We start from the raw sequence: 15,617 nt of genomic DNA on the forward strand, positions 1-15,617 counted from the left end.
CTGGTTGCAGAAAAACAATTTTCTTTCTTTCATCTTTCTTTTAAACATATCCATAAAATGCAGCATCATGGATATGCTGCATGGTTACATTAATACACAGAAATTTCCTGAATTTCCTTTTCGTGCAGACATAATTTTTACGGATATATGCAGCATTCTTCAGCACCTTATCCCTGACTTTGTCTACTACATTAATGTTTTAGGAACAATTTAGAGGAAAATGGAATAAGCTTAATTTTAACCTGGGAATCTTGTCTTTAAAGTCCAATGTTATAAGCAAGATTAATATAATCACATACGACGGTTAAGCTTGATAAAACTTCTGGTTTCACATCTGTCTATTCAGAAGGTGGTATTCCTGCAGGGTGCCAAATTGCACTTGACTCTGTAGAGACCAGATGCACAATTTGTTAGCTGCATCTCCGCTGTCTTCAATGAACACTGTACTAGATCCCAATTTTCTATCATCTATCTATCTATCTATCTATCTATCTATCATCTACCTATCTTTATATCTATTTCAGGTGGCATAATACTACTTCTAAGGGTGGTTGAAATAACACCTAAATACAAGTTTCCTTTGTTCTCTTCTTATAAATACAACATCTTTTAGCTAAGCTACCTTAGACTGTGTTTTAGAAAGCTTAGAAAGGGATAACTCAAATGAGAAAAGTCTTCAATATAGCAAGCCCTTTCAAGTAATTCCAGGCGGGTGGTTATATCTGAGCTCAGATGCACTCAGCCCAGATGCCCAGTGGGTCTGACTCTCTGCTTTTTCACTGATTTGGCCATTAATTCAACCTCAATTGTAGTTTATTAAAAAACCAGTAAAGTTTTTCTCTCTTCGGCATGTTCAGTCTCAGAACTTTGGGATCGTCTAATGACAATTCTCAATAAGTACAAAGTAATGAGATAAAATCTTGCAAGAAAAATTTTTAAAAGTTGCTAATGAAGAGAAGGCACAAATCATTTACTGTAGTTTCTTGAATCACTCAAGTCATTCATTTCACCATGTCCAGCTTACAATAAATTCAGTATCAGCATTGTTCATATGAACTGGTTGTGTCATTTGCAGATGTTATGTATGGCTGGATCATAAAGTCTCCCTAAGTGTAAAATCTTGAGATAAAGGTGTGAGAAGTACAATTTTTTAATTATTCACATTATCATAATTTCTTCTGTTGCTATAACATCTGATTTTCATGGATAAATCCTGTATTTTCCTCTTGCAACACTGCAGTGCTCCAACAGTCAGAGAAAAGTGCAGCTCAATACACTTCACTCAGGGAATCTATAGTTGAAAGCAGCTGTAATGTTTGTTGCATTCTTCACAGAGCATTCATTAGGAATTTATAAACACCATTTCACACACAAAAGGGAAAGACCAGAATGGTTTGGACATAGGATGAAAAATCATATTTCATTAAATGTTAAAACCATATAATAATTTAAAACATAGTAAATACAGTAAGTATGGTACATATATATATATTGTTTATATAAATATATATGCACATATGTAGTGCACATAGTAAATATAGCATTCTGATGGAGAACTAGCTTATATTATGGTGTATTTGGTTCAACAGTATTCTCTTTGTTTCAACAGTATTCTCTTTGTTTCTGTTGCACCAAGGGTAAGGGGACATGCCACATTTCTCCTTCAAGGGATCGAGAGTAGTTTTCTATACAGCTTTCTTTAGAGATCACAGGGCTGTTGCCATGCTCCTCCAGTCTTTGGCTAACTTTTCAGTGCTTAATGCAGAAGAATATCTTGCATATATTGAAATGATGCTGTCTTGATCTCAAATCTCGGCCCTTGGGTTCAGCGAAATATTTGGAAGGAAGTAAGGACAGATCTGGACCTTTCCCAGAGCAAGTCCAGAGGCTGAAGCCAGAGCAAGGACTCTTCAGAAGCTTGGGACGGATTGGAATTCCTCTGTGGCTGTTGCAGAGTGGAGTCATGTGGCTTGTGTGCCGTAAAGGACAATGAATAACTAGGCCTTGGGAGGAAAGAATGGAAGATAGGCCTCAAGATAGAAAGGAGACCAGATAGGTCCAAGGAAGGCTATGGATGATTGTTTCCTTAAAATCCATAATTAAAGGTCTCTTCCACTTCCTACCAGCATTATTCTCTCTTTCCCAGAAGATCTGGCTCCTTTGTATCTAAAGATTAATGTATTTCTAGGTCATTATTTGTATATCCCAATTAAATGTCCCTATAGAGACTGGTTGCTGCTGGTGCCTTAGAAGGTGCTCACACTTAAGGGAAGGTTGGGAATATATCCGTTTTCTATTCTGATCAAGTTCTGCTCTATATTGACAATGTTTCCTGCCTCCCTGATAACACCCCGGCGTTCCTCCACAAAAAGATGTCAGCTATTCATCTGTTCTAGTCAGAAAGGTACATAAAGACTTCTGTAACATTATCTCCCTGGGGTCTCCCCCTTTGGCAAGATTTCTGTGGCTGTGGCAGTAACAAGAGCACTTAGAAGAGCTATTCAAGACAGGTCATGGTAACTCTCCACCCGCCTTTCTGCCTCCTGTACATATGACAAACTATATCACAGAACCACAGTCTTTATGTGTAGTGTGTCTATGTCCAATGCAGGAGCAAAATTACCACTGCCATGTCAGGGACAGGTCAGAGTTGGTACAGAGCAGGTGCTCAAAAAATAAGCATATCTATGACTGTTGTACACAGTATCTAATATATGGCATTTGGGATTTGTGAGTAATTTAAGAAAAAGGGTTGCTAGGAGTTGTAGGATGAAAATAGACACTTTTTCAGAGGAAAAAGAAAGGGAAGCAACAGGAACAGGTAAAGGGGAGAAGAATGAATATGGCAAGGCCCTCGCTCTGAAAGATGTACCTCAAACAGAGTTTACTGATTTGAGACATGAATTACTGGGTTTATAGATTATGTTCTGCAAGAAATCCATCTATAGGATCACAGTAGTCCCTCATAGGTTTAAATATCAATGAATCAAGAGACATAAGAGCTAATAAATGTGTAAATAAGTAATATCTCCTAAAACATTAATCCAGTGCACCTTCTTCCTAGTCATTGTGTCACACTGGCTAAAATTAGGAGAATTAAACTGTAACAATCAGTGTACAACTGAAGGACTCATGTATTTTATTAAATATGACATACAAAAGACTCATTTCTATGTAGCCAAGAAAGGATTTTATGGAGTGCTGCTATACTGATTATTTTTTCTAGAAAACTGACTTTGGACCATTTTATTTCAAACTTCAATTGTCAGTGTGATCACTGTAACTGTGTACCTGCTGGACTTGTGTACTTCAGTGGACCTTGACCAGATCATCACTTGATTTTTTTCTGAAATTTGAAGTCTTAAATCTAAAGATAATTCTCATGTTCGACTTTTTCCAGATGTTACCCTAGCTGGGATACAAGGTAATTAATCCTAGCCTACAAACAGTGTTTATTTTCAGAGTTTATCCTGTTTGCTTATACTTTGCATTGCTACCGCATACCCTATTTAAATCTTATTTAAATAATACATTGATTTTACTCTTTTCTTTTCTTTCTCAGCCACTAAAAAGGGTCTTTAAATGGACAAATTGCTGGGAAAAATATGCCAGCAGAAAAGAGAGGAACAAGACTGTGCATTCAATGAGGTCACAGACCATGGGGTTTATCACCAAAAGGTGTCACTAGAAAGCACTTGGAATGGTCTGTCATGCTTCAGAGATTCTGAGTTACAGCACAGATTTTCAGCTTAACTTTTGTTGCCAATGCACAAGAAGTGATCTGAGCTGACTGTGCTGACTCCTTGAAATGTGCTATACTTCCTCTGCACTGAATATATTACAGGTTTTCTTCACTAGACTTTAGGCTGAGCGATCAGCATTACTGCAGCAAAACATATTATCATGTACTGGGGACTAGTGAGAAACTAATGAGAAGAACCAGTCAGAAATCAGCTGAAATCAATAGAAGTCAAGAGTATGTGCAGAATATTCATTAGTTCAATTACACACACATAGTTACGTTAGAATAACACTACTGCAACTGGAGGGTCAAACACTTACCAGTTAAGAAATGTTGTAAAAAAGGATGCCTCATCACCCATAATTAATTTTATTTCACATATACATTAGGATATGTTCACATGCTGTTTTTTCCACAAAATGTCTGTCTCCTCCTGTGCACAAAATTGGTAATGCCCTTTAATGACTAGTTATATGATATTTTTATGTTTACCCCATCATTTCTAGAACTTACTTAATTTTCAAAATGTGTTTTGAAGATATAATTATAAAGGGACTGGGCTTAACCTTGGCAAACATTACTTGAGAATCATGGTGTTCAAGCCCTGTGAGCTTGCTCTGAAGACCCTCAGAGTAATTGAAGTCAATACATCAGCAGTAGCTAGGTCTGGATCTCCTTCACAAGCTCTCAGCTGGGGCCTCACTCAATCAGGTGTGTATTAGTGACTGAATCTTCTCAAGATCTTTCTGAGATGACAGTGTGCTCCTGCTGTTCTAAGTGGAAATGGAAGGCATCTAAACTACAGACATAAAAATTAACTTGAAAAATAATTGCCCCCAAATTTTTCCTTTAAATATGCAGGCAGTACCCATATTTTTAAAATATGAAGCACAGCTTCCATTGGCAAGAACACAAGTCACACATGCTAAGCACTTCTGCAGTTCAGACTCTAGGCAAAGGAACTTTACAGAAAGTGCAATTTTTCCATTTCTAATTGGTACAGTACTGCAATCTCTCACAGCATCTGCAAGAAATGAAGTAGGAATATGGCATGTGGCAGTGACCTTAAATATAAAACCCCAATCCAACCCCAGAGAAGGTATTTCATGTCCACTGGAACACACTATGGGTTTTTCTTTAATTTGTTTCCTTGAAGGGTCTTTGTGCAAGGGAGTTCAGCTGTGGTTGGAGATAGATTTAAAGGGTTAAGATGAGTGTGCTTTCACCTGGTGTTTCATCCTCCTGCACAAAGTTAACCATTCACATGCTTTTCTACTTTACCCATTTCACTGAAGAGATATATACCTCCTGACTTAAATTTTCTCTGTAGACAAACTTTCTTCTGGTGATTCCTAGGTACATTGCAAAAAGAAAAACATCATCTTATGTTGACTCTGAATGTCACGTATTTCACCAGCAGAGTAACAGTATTTAGATACATGTAAATTTCTGCCACTTGAGAAATTAAAGTGACTGGTAGCAACAATAGTTAACCACCAAAAGACCAAATTGTTGTTTAATGGTGGACAAAATCGTGACAATTAAGAATCCCAGGTTCCATGTCAAACTCCAGACAGTATGCACTCTAGCAGGTACACGTTATTTGCTTCTCTCTCTGAGTACTGGTAAATTGTGCCTTTAGCTGCCCTTTCACTTTGGGTCCTGTGTTCCAGTCCATGCTTATCCTGTCCAATTCTCAAGCAGTTCTAGTTCAATCCCAATTTCAGGATGTTGCAGAAATCAAAATGCAAGATGAATTACTGGATGAATGTTTGTGTCTGGTAGATGTGTCCTTACTAAGCTTGGTTGAAAACTATCAGGAGGACATAGTTATAAACTTCTGTAGGGCTTCACATGCCAAGTGAATCAAAGTCAATACCCAGTTATGAAGTGGTATAGCAGAAAGGGTAGTGCTCAGCAAAAACCCCAGTGGCAGAGAAAACTTGGAAAAGAAAATGTTTTGGATGTATTGGACTGACGGAATTGGAGAGAAAAACCAATCTATTTGGATAGAAGGGTGCATCAGCATCAGGACAGCAGCTGAATTTGTATTCACAGAAATGGGTCTATGGGGGGAAATAAATTATGTCAAAGACCTGTGGACCTATTGAAGCCCTGACAGAAGGAGAAAAAATGGAAATTATGGACACCAAGGGCAGAAAAAGACCAGCTGGAGCCAGGGAAGCCAAAAGTGGGGTAGTGTAAAGCATGGCTGTTAGTCCTTCCAGATGGGGACAGTTCTGCATTTTGGCTGCGACAAAGCCATAACAGATGTTGCCAATTCAAAGGCAGGCAAGAAAGCCAACTTGAAGTGAAGCTGACTAAAAAGAGTCAGAGCTCTGTAAGCTAATGCCAGCCATGAACAGGAGTTACCAGGAGAGGGGCTGCCAGAAGCCTGAGCAAAGAGAAGACAGCACTGCTATTTGGTACTGTTCAGAAGAAAATAGAGGAGCAGGTAAGCGGGGCGTAAAGGGAGAGGAGAATGGTTTCTCTAAGAGAAGGAAGTTGTAGTGTTTCCTTTAGAAATGTCTGCTTTGTATTGCCTGAAGGTTACCCTGGTGTGGAGAGTACTTAATCTTGACCAAATTATTAGAAAAAGAAATTAATATATTTGGAAATTCTGGATAATTTGGCACATTTTTTCATGTAGATTTTTGCCCAATTTTGACATTTGTGGAAGTTTTGAATCATTTATTTCCAAACTTACTTTTAAAATAACTTATATTTTAGTACCAATCATGTGTTTTCCAAAATGTTTTAACAATAAAATGTTTAGTCATTTTTGTAACAAAGCAATGTGATTGCCCCAAATGTTTTTAGTGATGTTTTTGAAAATATGCTTTATAGGTCATTTTAGATTCATTTCATAATGGAAAAAAAAGTCAAAATTTCACCATTTCCTGAAGAACTGAATTTTTCCCTCCTGACCTACTTTGCTACTACAAAAAAACATTGTGCAGCTTGGAGTGGAATGACGGCCACTGAACTAATTAAAGATAGAATACGAACAGCAAGAATTAAACAAACAAAACCAAAGCAAATGCATACAGAAAACAATCCAAGAAAAGCCCAAAGAAACAATTAATGTCATAATACATTCAAACAATCAAGACAAATGGCTTGGGTAGAACAGTAAATGTTAAATAAAAATTTAAATCCCATCCAAGACAATACAAATACAGAAACAAATAATTCTCGCAAGACTGACAATAATATTTCTACCTCCTCTATTCTATGCTTTCCATACATTTCCTTACTGTATTCTCATTCCCATTTCAATTGCCATAATTCTGATTACATAATTTTGCTGGAAAAGCAAATTTGAAAAAGTTGCTGCTATTTAATAATAAATATTAATAACTTCAGAAATAAAATAATCCCAAATTTATGAGTGTTGTTTCTTTAAAGGATTTCCGAAACAATAATTTCTGAATGAAATAACAGAAGGTGGAGAGAGATCTAGAAAGAGGTTAAAAAGTTTCAATTAATTGTGTTAGAGATGTTATATTCACTCATCACAGGTAAGGACTTGATACATAGTTTCAACCATAGATACACCTGTTCAGTAAAAAAAAATCCCCACAAAATGTATGGAAGTTGCCAAACACAATAGGGTTTAAATAGCTAGAACATATTTGTTAGACTATTTATGAAGAGCAAATACAAGGAAAAGCATAATTTAATGAGAAAAGGTGGCACAAAACATAAACCCATTGAGGCAATAAGAGATGTCTAGTACAGGTTAATATATTTTTGTTCATATTGTATATGTTTTCCATTTCAATAATCATACAGCGCCTACAACCATCTCAGAAAAATTGATCAAGGAAAATTATCAATGTCATTATTTTTGACTACCTGACTTTAGGACTAATACAGAGTGGTACCACTAGCAACAGTGTCCCTAAGAGGAAGACAGAGTGATGGGGAAGACAGCAGAAATGGCATGTTACAAGCAGGAAATACAGCAAGGGGCACTTGAAAAAGAATAGACTCACAGAAAGGTTTTGTTTAAGGAAGGAACTTTAAAGATCATCTAGTTCCAACTTGCTGCTGGTGGAAGGGACGCCTTTCACTGGACTAAGTGTCTCAGAGCCCCATCCAGCCTGCCCTTCAACACCTCCAGGGATAGGGCATCCACAAATTCTCTGGGCAACCTGTTCCAGTATATCCCCACACTCACAGTAGAGAATATTTCCCTAATATCTAATGCAAACCTCCTCTCTTTCAGTTTGAAGCCATTCCCCCTTGTCCTGTCACTACATGTCTTGTAAAAAAGTCCCACTCCTTCTTCAGGTACTGGAAGGCTGGGATTAAGGCACCCTGAAACCTCCTGTTTTCTAGGCTGAACAAACCTAATTTTCTCAGCCTTTCCTTCTCTACAAAGAGAATTGAAATTGGTGAATGGGAGAGCTTAGAAATCCCAATGAAAAGATCAATTTTCATTGGGATTTCATTTTAATTTTACCCTGGAGTTAGAGTGGAGCTGGTGAGGATTTAATTAAGGACACTAGCATTGAAGGAAATGATTCAGGAGGTTTAAAGGTCTCATAAAACCTTTCTAGGAGTTTTTCATCAATTTTTTTTTCTCATATCATCTCCTTAAATGGTAATATTTTATATTCAATATGATTTCTCTTTATTTCCTATAACTCTATAGTGTATGTGAGCAAAGGAATGGTACTAGCATTTTCACAATGAGGCTGCAGATATCTGGAGTGGTAACTTGGCAACTCAGCATCTACCAGGTGCCAAACCATTTATTCTCAGCTTCTATAGCAGCATGTATTTGATGTAACGTATTTTGTACATAGCAATTTAGAGATTTAGAGAGGAAGGAAATTAGGCTGTGTGAAGAGAAAAAGAAATACGTCCTTCAGGCCAAATATCAGAAAAGCAAAAACTGAGTAATTATGATAAAACAAAACACTGATGGATGGATAGCACAGATAGATGAGGGAAGCAGGGATCAACAATGGTAGCAAAACAAATAATAAGAACCATAATTGGAAAAATACTAACAAAAATAAAATACCGTAATTGCGAATTAGCATTACACAGAACCACAGAATAAGCTGAGTTGGAAGGGACCCACAAGAATCTAATCCAGCTCTTAGCCCTGCACAGGACACCCCAAGAGTCACACCATGTGCCTGAGAGCATTGTCCAAACACTTGAGTTCTGTCAGGGTTGGGGCTGTGACCACTTCCTTGTGGAGCCTGTTCCAGTGCCCAGCCACCCTCTGGGTGAAGAACCTTTCCCTGATATCTTACCTGGCTGGACATGAATCCATCCCACTGTCAACAGTCCTGCACGAACTGCTGCAGTTTGGGTCACTCCTCCACAGGGTGTACTCTTCCACAGAGTGCAAGAACAGGCTGCTCCAGTGTGGGTGTCCCATGGTGTCCTAGCAGCAAACCTGCTCCAGCTTGGGCTCCTCTCTCTGCTGGTCCCTGCCCAGGAGCCTGTTTCAACATGGGCCTCCCACAGGTTCACAGCCTCCCCTAAGGCATCCACCTGCTCCAGCGTGGGGCTCCTGCATGGGCTGTGGGTGGATCTCTGCATCCCCGTGATCTTCCATGGGCTGCAGGGGCACAGCTGCTTCACCATGGGCTGCACCATGGGCTGCTGGGCAATCTCAGCTGGAGCACCTCCTGCCCCTCCTTCTACACTGACCTTGGTGTCTGCAGAACTGTCCCTCCCACATACTCTCAACCCACTCTTCTCTGGCTGCAATTACATTTGTGCAATAACTTTTTTCTTTCTCTTCTTAAATATGTTATCACAGAGGCATTACCACCACTTCTAATTGGCTCAGCCTTGTCAGGAGAATGGCCATCTTAGACCCATCTAGAACTGGCTCTGCTGGATATGGAGGAAGCGTCTGGCAGCTTCCCACACCTCTTACACTTCCGTCACCCAGGGGATAGACATGCTGCTCAGGGCTTTTATATTCATGGGCAGGTGTAAAGCCAAAGCCCTTCTCTCCCACAGCTTTCGCCTCTGAAATTTACCTGGAACAAGCATAATGATATGTCATTGTTTTCTGGGTTTCTTGTAGCATGTTGATCTTCTCAAAGGCTTTTGGTGCTATATGGACATTTGGGTTTTAAACTCCTCACTTCTAGTCTCAGAGACGGGATTTTTTCCAGAGCAGGATCCCACAACACACAAAGTTTGGGTCTGAGGCAGAGCTCTTCTGATCTATCCCTATTCCTCTGGCTTATGACCTGACAAAGAGCCATCTGGTTCTCCTAATATCTGCTGTTTAGCGTGACATTCTTCAGTAGAGGGAATTGGATTCACTCTCTTTTCTCCCTTCCCTTAACAATGAAAGTTCCTCTTCTTCTCCTTCCCATGGCTTGTCTGTTGACTTTTGTCTGAGATATTCTGCTGCTTCTGAAACATTCGGACATTGCTGAAGGAAATCATGAAGAAGCTTTGAGGTAGGGGATTGGAAGAAGAGGATGTGGGGACCCAGGAGCAGGGACTGTGGGACACAATTGACTGGGATTTTGAGAGCTGTGACTGGGTTGGGGGCTTAAGTTTTGTTAGACTGTATGCAGGACAAGCATGCTTGAAGGATCACTGATTTCAGTATCAGTGCTGTCAAACGATCATTCAAGATTCAAGAGTGATTTAAGAATCAGGATTGATTTAGAACTTGGCTGGAAGATTAACTGCTGACCTAGAAAGTGCTAAATGGGGATGACAATAGTTTCTGCAGAACTATGGACCTAAAGTAATCTTGTTCAAATTCCCTCTAGTTATGGACTATATTAAATACACTTCACAGTGGCAATTGGTAAGGGAAAACTAAATATTAGCTGAAAGATTATAATGTCATAATCTAATTTAAAATGCCTAATAATTTGGAAAGCAGAGGTAGTAGTGCACTTCTCTGTTCTGGATTGTTTTTTCTGTTTTCTAGTCTGACTCATAATAGTTTGCTTATTGAGCTTGGAAAGATGAAGATGCATAAAATAAGAAAGACATGATGATATTTAAAAAGGCTGATCTCTTTAGCATACAATTTATTTACAGTGTATGGAGATAGAATGAATTTCTCCTCCACAGACTGACTCAGAGAGGGTGCTTTGGAGGCGTATAATTCTGCTCCCAAAATAATAATCAATCTATATTAGAACTTATAAAATGAAGAAGTTACTGAATAGGCAAAAACTAGCAGAGAGAAAAAAATAAATTATGAGAGTCCCATACATTCCAGCATAAATTTTGATGTAAACTCTGTCTTGAGAAAAAGTAAGAAGCAGGTAAAATACTGCTAGGCTCCACCTTTGATAAGAAATAGCTTTTAATAAGTGTGCTCAAGTGACTTCCAAAATTTAATGGGAAGATTTTGCCTGGTAAAAATGAACATCAAGAATTTGCCAAAGTGAGAATATTATTTGGTTTTGTGTTTCGCTTCTTATCAAAATAATATGATTTTTTAAAAAGTAACTAAAAATCTACTTGTTCAATAAAGCTGTTTCTGAGAAACATTACAGCTGCCAAGAACCTCAATTTAGATAGAGATGAAAGAATTAACAGTTATTAAGAACACTAATCGATCTGAGAAAGCCTTTCTGCCTGAATCTTGTACAAAACTAAATTCCATACTAACCTTATCTAAATGCCTAGCTTTCAAAAAGTCACAGAACTATGAAACTTAGAATCATTAAGGTTGGAAAAGTCCTCTAAGATCTTAGAGTCCAAGTGTTGAAATATCATCAAAAGAGGTAATTCTGTGAGTAGAATATAAATTAAGATACAAGGGATTTTATTTATTTATTTATTTATTTGTTTCTTTGTTTGTTTGTTTTGTTACTTAGTTCCAGTCATTTCTATTCAGTGGAATTGTACTGAATAATGAACAAGGTAATTGAACTCAAGTAGATCAGCACATGTGCTGCAGTGGAAGGGAAAATAGGCAACCTTGACTGTATACTCTGTGTGAGCTCCATGTGGGTGCCACATGTCCTAGCCAAGACAATAATACACAAAGCTGCACAGAAAAATTGTTTCAGGACTTCATGTACTGTACTCCTCTTCACACTAATCCACCTGGGAGGATGTAGCTCATGAGAAGTTCTAATAGTATTCAAAGAGAAAGTGAATCTTCTCCTTCTGGACAGGTCAGATGGACTCTGGTGCAGCCCTCAGCAAACACTGCACTCACTACATTATAGAAGCCACAGTCTCTGCATACACAGCCCACCTAAAGCAACAGCAATCACAACTCTCTCAATTCACAGCAGTGCTGAGTCTGACCAGAGGCCACTGTACTTCCTTGCAGACCTCAGCACTGCCAGAGTTGTCAGTATCTCAGCTCCACTGGACACAACACAGCAGAATGCAAAACCAGGTAAAGGTTTTTACTGAAATAAAGCTGACCTGAAAGTAAGCTATATTCTGCACATAAAATATACTCTGGAAAAATGTAGAGCCACTTTTATTTTTGAAAGCTGTTGAAAATTTTGGTTACTTCTCCTTAGCTATGGGAAACCAACAGCTAGAGAAAAAACATTTTTCCTACTTTGTTTGCTGGTAGAGGCTGTGGATGCATCTACCTGGACTTTAGTAAAGCCCTCAATGCCATTTCTCACAAAATTCTCCTGGAAAAACTGGCTGCTCATGTCTTGGATGGGTGAACTTTTCCCTGGACAAAAAACTGGTTGGATAGCCACCCAGAGAGTGGTGGTGGATAGAGTTATATCCAGCTGGCAGCTGATCACTAGTGGTGTTCTGCAGGGACCAGTGTTGGGGCCAGTCCTATTTAATATATTTATCAATGACCTGGATGAGGGGGTTGAGAGCAACCTCATTCAACTTGCAGATGACACCAAGTTGGATGGGAGTGTTGACCTGCAGGAGGGCAGGAAGGCTCTGCAGAGGGATCTGGACAGGCTGGATTGATGGGCTGAGGCCAATGGTATGAGGTTCAACAAGACCAAATTCCAGGTCCTACACTTGGGTCACAACAACCCCAGACAGTGCTACAGGCTGGGGGAAAGTGCTACAGGCTGGGGCAGAGTGGCTGGAAAGCTGTCAGACAGAAAAGCACCTCAGGGTGCTGGTCAACAGCCAGCTGAACATGATCCAGCATGTGCCCAGGTGGCCAAGGAGGCCAGTGACATCCTGGCTTGGATCAGCAATAGTGTGGCCAGCAGGACCAGGGAAGTGGTTGTCCTGCTGTACAGGGCACTGATGAAGCCACACCTCAAATCCTGTGTTCAGGTCTGGGCCCCTCACTATTAAAAAAAGACATTAAGGGGCTGGAGCATGTCCAGAGAAGGACAGCAGAGCTGGGGAAGGGTCTGGAGCACAAGTTCTATGAGGAGTGGCTAAGGGAGCTGAGGGAGTTTAGTCTGGAGAAAAGGAAGATTGGAAGAGACCTTATCGTTCTTTGTAGCCACCTGAAAGTAGGGTGCAGTGAGATGGGGGTTGGACTCTTCTCCCAAGTAACAAGACAAGAGGAAATGGCCTCAGTTTGTGTCAGGAGAGGTTTAGGTTGGGTACCAGAAAAATTTTCTTCACTGAAAGGACTGTCAAGTACTGGAAAAACCTGCCCAGGGAAGTGGGTGAGTCAACATCCCTGGAGGTACTTAAAAGACATGTAGATGTGGTGCTTAGAGATGTAGTTTAGTGGTAAACCTGGCAGTGCTACATTAATGGTCAGAGTCAATGATCTTAAAGGTCTTTTACAACCTAACTGATTCTTTGATTCTATGTCTATGATTCTCTCTCTGTTTAATTTTTCATGTAATTGCTCTCACTATGACTCTTGATGAATTTGTCTGCCCATGGTTATTAGTGAAGCAGTAATATTTATGCTATATCATCTACAGTTCTTATATGAGTAAAATGAACCATGTCCCAAGGAAAGGTTGCAATTTCTCCCTCAAAGTGGAAAGGAAAAGAGAAGGGAAAAATAAAATTTCTCAAGAGGACTAAAGTTCATCCCAGTAAAGGGGCTTTGATTATTAGGCCAAGACTTGAATTGAACTGGAACTTTTTCTTTCAAAACTGTGTAGCAGACACAGAATTTTTTCCTCCCATCATTCATACTTCCATTTAAATGAGAAGCAATTTAGAGGAAAAGGACGTAAATGGCCAGGACCAAAGATCTATGGATTTTTCTCCATCAAATTTGTTTTTGGTGCTTTATCCTTCATAAGATTTAGGACACTTTTTTTTGAAAGACAGCTTTTAAAGTTCTGCTAACTTTAGCTGCTCTGACAGCTGTGTTATTAAACTCTTAGTTCATCATGGTTGAAACTCATCCATAAAGCCTGATGTAGTTAAGGATTTAACTCATAAATTACCCTGTTTGCATTAAAAATTAATTTCAAAAAGAGAATGCAGCTTTTTTAAAACACCTCCACCAATGAATCAACATCATGCTCATCCAGTGATATTTTAAAGGGCTTTGGAAAATGAGGTACATTATGACATTTTGCTTTCTTGTGTAACTTTCAGGCTGAGGGAGACACACTTGATGTGGTGGGATAACATAGGGGGAAACAACAGCATGAAGGTAAGTTAAAAGAAAATTGGGGAAAGCTAAATTGGTAAGATCAATTGGTAAGGTAAAATACTTCAGGATTTTGAAAGTTCTGGCTTCACTTTCTTGCTTTATCTTAATGTGTGAAGTCATCTCACTGATCTATGTGCCACTCGCTCACCAGCAAAGGGAGATTGGTTAATCCTCTTTTATATTCATGCCTTGCCTATCCTAACCTTGCCAAAAGATACAGTTGTATTCATAGATCCCTTGACTCCTACCGAACAATCACCCTCTGCACTGGTCATCTCAGGGTTGCTAGCTAGTAAATTACCCTCTTGCAAAGTCTTTGGCTACATAGAGTCTGTCAGGGTGAAGGTCCAAAGAGATGTAGATCTTCTCCCTGAACATAAATGTTGTCAAATGATTAGTCATGCTAGATTAGAAGCATTTTATACAGCACAGTACCTTCCAGTAAATCATCTAACGTGCATCTCCTACTTTCAGTCAGATCTACTTCTGTGTCCACTAGCATACAGAGTACTGAAAGATATGGAGTCAAGTAGCTCTAAGAGGCCATTGCCATCTGAAAACAAAAGATCTATGGAAAATTTGTGCTGTGTGATTTTCAGAAGATTGTGCAGGAGTGAATAATATAATATATTCATGTCTATATTTCTTTACTTGTCTTCTAAGGCTGTACTCAAATTGTAGCTCTGTTGATTTTAAATAGTCATGTTTTAGCATAATACATTAATATCAATTATCATCAGAATTTTATTTCTTAAAATTATTTGTGTCCTTTTATTATTTCTTATACATAATCTTTTATCCATAGGAATAACTCTGCTTTGTTCAAGGATGTGGCTTTTATGAAAAAACAAACAAACAAACAAACTCTTAAAAGGTTTGTAATATTTATAGGATTTAAAAAATGGTCTTAATGTCCTCTCATTTGTGATAGTATGACTACAGCCAGAGTCAGTGAGTTTATCACCAGTTTAGTAGAAACATGTTTGAATATCAGGCTTGTATTTTCTCTACTACGGGGAATTTGTACCAACATTTAATTGAATTTACACCCCATTTTGTAGGGTTTAGAATTGGAACTGCACAGAGTAAAATAAAACCAGCCCCAAATCATCCAAGACCACCAATAACAGCATTTAAGTAAAAGTAGAAAATTTGAGAAAAAAGAAAATTTCATGAGCATGAAGAAGGATTTTTGGTCGGGTATAGGCTGCAAGAAAAGTAGGTACTGAACTAAAATGGGAGGAGCAGGCAAAGGCCATGGAAAACAGGATGCATGGCAGTTGGTCAGAGACAAGATACTTGGCAGGTCTGTGTGTTGCTGTTCCAGTTATTTTATTC

At 38.8% G+C, this 15,617-nt stretch overlaps 1 long non-coding RNA gene across 1 annotated transcript in view; it reads left to right on the plus strand.

Annotated features, from left to right (window-relative positions):
- Window positions 1-15,617, plus strand: part of LOC125335192 — a 64,041-nt gene that overhangs the window by 20,260 nt on the left and 28,164 nt on the right. Inside the window, exons 2-3 of the long non-coding RNA XR_007207372.1 lie at window positions 14,222-14,279; window positions 15,085-15,153. This is a non-coding gene — a long non-coding RNA (uncharacterized LOC125335192). The remainder of the gene's footprint in view (window positions 1-14,221; window positions 14,280-15,084; window positions 15,154-15,617) is intronic.

Source organism: Corvus hawaiiensis, chromosome 1 (assembly GCF_020740725.1).
Source record: "Corvus hawaiiensis isolate bCorHaw1 chromosome 1, bCorHaw1.pri.cur, whole genome shotgun sequence".
Taxonomy (NCBI): Eukaryota; Metazoa; Chordata; class Aves; order Passeriformes; family Corvidae; genus Corvus; species Corvus hawaiiensis.